Source organism: Triticum dicoccoides, chromosome 7B (assembly GCF_002162155.2).
Source record: "Triticum dicoccoides isolate Atlit2015 ecotype Zavitan chromosome 7B, WEW_v2.0, whole genome shotgun sequence".
Lineage (NCBI taxonomy): Eukaryota > Viridiplantae > Streptophyta > Magnoliopsida > Poales > Poaceae > Triticum > Triticum dicoccoides.
In genome coordinates, this window is record NC_041393.1 from 14,509,457 (window position 1) to 14,517,394 (window position 7,938).

The window sequence follows — 7,938 nt, forward strand, 5'->3', positions numbered from 1 at the left end:
TGCGTCGCCCACCGCCGCCGTCGGCTCCGTGCGCCTCTACTCCAACACCGGCACGATTGGTCGGCTTCTTCACCGACCCGGCGGCCTCGCGCGTCGGCCCGTCGGTCGCCCCGACTCGGCGGCCTCGCGCGTCGTCGCACGTTGGCCCGCCGGTCGCCCCTACCCGGCGGCCTCGCGTCATGCGGCGGCCCTTCACCGCCGCCGTTCGTGCGACGGCCCGCCCGTCGATCAACGTCGGCCGTCACCGCCCTGCTCCAATCATAGCCGCCCTGCCGTCCGCCGCCGCCGGCTTCATCTCGGACTCCGCCGCCACCGCGCCTCCACTGAGCGGCGTCCCCGACCTCGCGCGCGATCGGCCTGATCACCCGCTCGCCGCCGCGATCCACCTCATCTAAGCTGTGCGACCGACCTGGCCCGTCAGTTACGCGCGCCTCTGCAGGTCCCGTGAAGATCGTCTCCGAGTTCAGCGCGCCTCTCCACCGATCGAGTATCGGGCTACCGCTGCGTCGCCCCGTCGGGCCGCAGCGCCGCTGCCCTGTGCTTCTTCTCCCGGCTGTCCCGACCCGCATCACCACTGCGTCGCCCCTTCGGGCCGTAATACCGCGGCCCGCGGCCCACCGCCGCCCAGAGGCCGTTCGCTCCAGGTCGTCCCCGTGGCGGCACCGACCCTCGCGCCGCCACTGCGTCGCCCCGTCGGGCCGTAGCGAGCGTGGCACGCGGTCCACGCCGCCGTCTAGTGTTGGAAATATGCCCTAGAGGCAATAATAAATTAGTTATTATTTTATTTCCTTGTTCATGATAATCGTTTATTATCCATGCTAGAATTGTATTGATAGGAAACTCAGATACATGTGTGGATACATAGACAACACCATGTCCCTAGTAAGCCTCTAGTTGACTAGCTCGTTGATCAATAGATGGTTACGGTTTCCTGACTATGGACATTGGATGTCATTGATAACGGGATCACATCATTAGGAGAATGATGTGATGGACAAAGACCCAATCCTAAGCCTAGCACAAGATCATGTAGTTCGTATGCTAAAGCTTTTCTAATGTCAAGTATCATTTCCTTAGACCATGAGATTGTGCAACTCCCGGATACCGTAGGAGTGCTTTGGGTGTGCCAAACGTCACAACGTAACTGGGTGGCTATAAAGGTACACTACAGGTATCTCCGAAAGTGTCTGTTGGGTTGGGAGACTGGGATTTGTCAATCCGTATAAACGGAGAGGTATCTCTGGGCCCACTCGGTAGGACATCATCATAATGTGCACAATGTGATCAAGGAGTTGATCACGGGATGATGTGTTACGAAACGAGTAAAGAGACTTGCCGGTAACGAGATTGAACAAGGTATCGGGATACCGACGATCGAATCTCGGGCAAGTATCGTACCGCTAGGCAAAGGGAATTGTATACGGGATTGATTAAGTCCTTGACATCGTGGTTCATCCGATGAGATCATCGTGGAACATGTGGGAGCCAACATGGGTATCCAGATCCCGCTGTTGGTTATTGGTCGGAGAGTCATCTCGGTCATGTCTACATGTCTCCCAAACCCGTAGGGTCTACACACTTAAGGTTCGGTGACGCTAGGGTTATAGAGATATTAGTATGCGGTAACCCGAAAGTTGTTCGGAGTCCCGGATGAGATCCCGGACGTCACGAGGAGTTCCGGAATGGTCCGGAGGTAAAGATTTATATATGGGAAGTCTTGTTTTGGTCGCCGGAAAAGTTTCGCGCATTATCGGTATTGTACCGGGAGTGCCGAAAGGGGTCCGGGGGTCCACCAAGGGGGTCCACCTGCCCCGGGGGGCCACATGGGCTGTAGGGGTGTGCGCCTTGGCCTATATGGGCCAAGGGCACCAGCCCCAAGAGGCCCATGCGCCAAGAGATAAGGGAAAGGAAGAGTCCTAAAAGGGGAAGGCACCTCCGAGGTGCCTTGGGGAGGATGGACTCCTCCCTGGCCGCACCCTTCCTTGGAGGAAGGGCCAAGGCTGCGCCCCCCTCTCCCTTGGACCTATATATAGTGGGGGGAAGGGAGGGCAGCTGCACCTGAGCCCTAGCGCCTCCCTCTCCCTCCCATGACACATCTCCCTCCTCCCGCAGCGCTTGGCGAAGCCCTGTTGGAATCCCGCTACTTCCACCACCACGCCGTCGTGCTGCTGGATCTCCATCAACCTCTCCTCCCCCCTTGCTGGATCAAGAAGGAGGAGACGTCGCTGCTCCGTACGTGTGTTGAACGCGGAGGTGCCGTCCGTTCGGCGCTAGGATCATCGGTGATTTGGATCACGACGAGTACGACTCCATCAACCCTGTTCTCTTGAACGCTTCCGCGCGCGATCTACAAGGGTATGTAGATCCACTCCTCCCTCGTTGCTAGATGACTCCATAGATAGATCTTGGTGACACGTAGGAGAATTTTTGAATTTATGCTACGTTCCCCAACAGTGGCACCATGAGCTAGGTCTATGTGTAGTTTCTATGCACGAGTAGAACACAAAGTAGTTGTGGGCGTTGATTTTGTTCAATATGCTTACCGTTACTAGTCCAATCTTGATTCGGTGGCATTGTGGGATGAAGCGGCCCGGACCGACCTTACACGTACTCTTACGTGAGACTGGTTCCATCGACTGACATGCACTAGTTGCATAAGGTGGCTAGCGGGTGTCTGTCTCTCCCACTTTAGTCGGATCGGATTTGATGAAAAGGGTCCTTATGAAGGGTAAATAGCAATTGGCATATCACGTTGTGGTTTTTGCGTAGGTAAGAAACGTTCTTGCTAGAAACCCATAGCAGCCACGTAAAACATGCAAACAACAATTAGAGGACGTCTAACTTGTTTTTGCAGGGTATGCTATGTGATGTGATATGGCCAAAAGGATGTGATGAATGATATATGTGATGTATGAGATTGATCATGTTCTTGTAATAGGAATCACGACTTGCATGTCGATGAGTATGACAACCGGCAGGAGCCATAGGAGTTGTCTTAATTTATTTATGACCTGCGTGTCAACATAAACGTCATGTAATTACTTTACTTTATTGCTAACCGTTAGCTGTAGTAGTAGAAGTAATAGTTGACGAGACAACTTCATGAAGACACGATGATAGAGATCATGATGATGGAGATCATGGTGTCATGCCGGTGACGATGACGATCATGGAGCCCCGAAGATGGAGATCAAGAGGAGCAAAGTGATGATGGCCATATCATGTCACTATTTGATTGCATGTGATGTTTATCATGTTTATGCATCTTGTTTACTTAGAACGACGGTAGTAAATAAGATGATCCCTCATAATAATTTCAAGAAAGTGTTCCCCCTAACTGTGCACCGTTGCGACAGTTCGTTGTTTCGAAGCACCACGTGATGATCGGGTGTTAGATTCTAACGTTCACATACAACGGGTGTAAGACAGATTTACACACGTGAAACACTTAGGTTGACTTGACGAGCCTAGCATGTACAGACATGGCCTCGGAACACAAGAGACCGAAAGGTCGAGCATGAGTCGTATGGTAGATACGATCAACATGAAGATGTTCACCGATGATGACTAGTCCGTCTCACGTCATGATCGGACACGGCCTAGTTGACTCGGATCATGTAATCACTTAGATGACTAGAGGGATGTCTATCTGAGTGGGAGTTCACAAGATGAACTTAATTATCCTGAACATAGTCAAAAGGTCTTCGCAAATTATGTCATAGCTCGCGCTTCAGTTCTACTGTTTAGATATGTTCCTAGAGAAAATTTAGTTGAAAGTTGATAGTAGTAATTATGCGGACTAGGTCCGTAAACTGAGGTTTGTCCTCATTGCTTAATAGAAGGCTTATGTCCTTAATGCACCGCTCAGTGTGCTGAACCTCGAACGTTGTCTATGGATGTTGCAAACATCTGACATACACATTTTGATAACTACGTGATAGTTCAGTTAAACGGCTTAGAGTTGAGGCACCGAAGACGTTTTGAAACGTCACGAAACATATGAGATGTTTCGAGGGCTGAAATTGGGATTTCAGGCTCGTGCCCACGTCAAGAGGTATAAGACCTCCGACGATTTTCTTAGCCTGCAAACTAAGGGAGAAAAGCTCAATTGTTGAACTTGTGCTCAGATTGTCTGAGTACAACAATCGCTTGAATCGAGTGGGAGTTGATCTTCCAGATTAAATAGTGATGGTTCTCCGAAGTCATTACCACCAAGCTGCTTGAGCTTCGTGATGAACTATAATATATCAGGGACATATATGATGATCCTTGAGATATTCGCGATGTTTGACACCACAAAAGTAGAGATCAAGAAGGAGCATCAATTGTTGATGGTTGGTGAAACCACTAGTTTCAAGAAGGGCAAGGGCAAAAAGGGATGCTTCATGAAACAGCAAAACAGCTGCTGCTCTAGTGGAGAAACCCAAGGTTGAACCCAAACCCGAGACTAAGTGCTTCTGTAATAAAGGGAACAGCCACTGGAGCAGAATTACCCTAGATACTTGGTAGATAAGAAGGCTGGCAAGGTCGATAGAAGTATATTGGATGTATTATGTTAATGTGTACTTTACTAGTTCTCCTAGTAGCACCAGGGTATTAGATACCGGTTCGGTTGCTAAGTGTTAGTAACTCGAAATAAAAGCTACGGAATAAACGGAGACTAGCTAAAGGTGAGATGACGATATGTGTTGGAAGTATTTCCAAGGTTGATCAAATATCGTATGCTACCTCTACCATCGAGATTGGTGTTTGCGTTGAGCATAGACATGATTGGATTATGTCTATCGCAATACGGTTATTCATTTAAAGAGAATAATGGTTACTCTGTTTATTTGAATAATACCTTCAATGGTCTTACACCTGAAATGAATGGTTTATTGAATCTCGATCGTAGTGATACACATGTTCATGCCAAAAGATAGTAATGATAGTACCACCTACTTGTGGCACTGCCACGTAAGTCATATCGGTATAAAACGCATGAAGAAGCTCCATGTTGATGGATCTTCGGGCTCACTTGTTTTGAAAGGTTTGAGACATGTGAACCATGTCTATTGGTGTATATGCATGAAGAAACTCCATGCAAATGGACCATTTGGACTCACTTGATTTTGAATCACTTGAGACATGCAAATCATACCACATGGGCAAGATGACTGAAAGCCTCGTTTTCAGTAAAATGGAACTAGAAAGCAACTTGTTGGAAGTAATACATTTTGATGTGTGCAATCCAATGAGTGCTGAGGCATGTAGTGGATATCGTTATGTTCTTACTTCACAGATGATTTGAGTAGATGTTGAGTATATTTACTTGATGAATCACGAGTCTGAATTATTGAAAGGTTCAAGTAATTTCAAGGTGAAGTTGAAAGATCGTCGTGACAAGAGGATAAAATATCTATGATATGATCATAGAGATGAATATCTGAATTACGAGTTTGGCACAGAATTAAGACATTGTGGAAATTGTTTCACAACTAATACAGCCTGGAACATCATAGTGTGATGGTGTGTCCGAACATCATAATTGCACCCTATTGGATATGATGCATACCATGATGTCTCTTATCGAATTACCACGATAGTTTATGGGTTAGGCATTAAAGACAACCACATTCACTTTAAATAGGGCACCACGTAACTCCGATGAGATGACAACATATGAACTATGGTTTAGAGAAACCTAAGCTGTCATTTCTTAGAAGTTTGGGGCTGCGATGCTTATGTGAAAAAGTTTCAGGCTGATAAGCTTGAACCCAAAGCGGATAAATGCATCTTCATAGGACACCCAAAACAGTTGGGTATACCTCCTGTCTCAGATCTGAAAGCAATAAGGGATTGTTTCTAGAATCGGGTCCTTTCTCGAGGAAAAGTTTCTCTCGAAAGAATTGAGTGGGAGGATGGTGGAGACTTGATGAGGTTATTGAACCGTCTCTTCAACTAGTGTGTGGTAGGGCACAGGAGTTGTTCCTATGGCACCTACACCAATTGAAGTGGAAGCTTATGATAGTGATCATGAAACTTCAGATCAAGTCACTACCAAACCTCGTGGGATGACAAGGATGCGTACTACTTTAGAGTGGTACGTAATCCTGTCTTGGAAGTCATGTTGCTAGACAACAATGAACCTACGAGCTATGGAGAAGCAATGGTGGGCCTGGATTCCAAAATGGCTCTAGGCCATATAATCCGAGAGAGGATCCATATATGAAAACAAAGTGTAGACTTTGGGAGAACTACTTGATGGTCGTAAGGCTGTTATGTACATATGGATTTTAAAAGGAAGACGGACAATGATGGTAGGTATCACCATTAAGAAAGCTTGACTTGTCATTAAGATGTTTTCCGATAAGTTCAAGGAGTTGACTGCGATGAGACTTTCTCACTCGTAGCGATGCTAAGAGTCTGTTGGAATTATATTAGCAATTACTGCATTATTTGTGAAATCTTGCAGATAGGATGCCAAAAACCATTGTTTCCTCGACGATTTTTGAGGAAAGGTTTTATGTGATACAACCGGAAGGTTTTGTTAATCCTGAAAGATGCTAATAAGTATGCAAAGCTCTAGCAATCCTTCTAAGGACTGGAGTAAGCATCTCGGAGTTGGAATGTATGCTTTGATAAGATGATCAAAGTTTTGGGTGTATACAAAGTTTATGAGAAACTTGTATTTCCAAAGAAGTGAGTGAGAGCACTATAGAATTTCTGATAAATATATGTTGACATATTGTTGATCAGAAATGACGTAGTATTTCTGGAAAGCATATAGGGTTATTTGGAAAGTATTTTTCAATGGAAAGCCTGGATTAAGCTACTTGAACATTGAGCATCAAGATCTATAAGGATAGATCAAAATTCTTAATGGTACTTTCAAATGAGCACATACCTTGACATGATCTTGAAGGTGTTCAAGATGGACCAGTCAAAAAAGCAGTTCTTGCCTGAGTTGTAAGGTATGAAGTTAAGACTTAAAGCTCGACCACGGCAGAAGAAAGAGGAAGGACGAAGGTCGTCCCCTATGCTTTTGTCATAGGCTCTATACGGTATGCCATGCTGAGTACCGCACCTGATGTGTGCCTTGCCACATATCTGGCAAGAGGGTACAAAGGTAATCTAGGAGTAGATCACCAGATAGCGGTCTAAATTATCCTTAGAGGAATAAGGATATGTTTCTCGGTTATGGAGGTGATAAAGAGTTCGACGTAAAGAGTTACGTTGATGCAAGCTTAACACCTATCCGGATAGCTCTGAGTAGAGATACCGGATACGTATAATGGAGCGACAATTTAGAATAGCTCCAAGTAGAACAGTTATTTGAAATGGCTCCAAATATAGCGTAGTAGCTGCATCTACAAGATGACATAGAGATTTGCGAAGTACATACGGATCTGAAAGATTCAGACCCGTTGACTATAACATCTCTCACAAGCATAACATGTTCAAACCCAGAATTCATCGAGTGTTAATCACATGGTAATGTGAACTATATTATTGACTCTAGTAAACTCTTTGGGTGTTAGTCACATGGGGATGTGACCTTGAGTGTTAATCACATATCGATGTGAACTGGATTATTGACTCTAGTGCAAGTGGGAGACTGTTGGAAATATGCCCTAGACGCAATAATAAATTATTTATTATTATATTTCCTTGTTCATGATAATCGTTTATTATCCATGCTAGAATTGTATTGATAGGAAACTTAGATACATGTGTGGATACATAGACAACACCATGTCCCTAGTAAGTCTCTAGTTGACTAGCTCGTTGATCAATAGATGGTTACGGTTTCCTGACCATGGACATTGGATGTCATTGATAACGGGATCACATCATTAGGAGAATGATGTGATGGACAAAGACCCAATCCTAAGCCTAGCACAAGATCGTGTAGTTCGTTCGCTAAAGCTTTTCTAATGTCAAGTATCATTTCCTTAG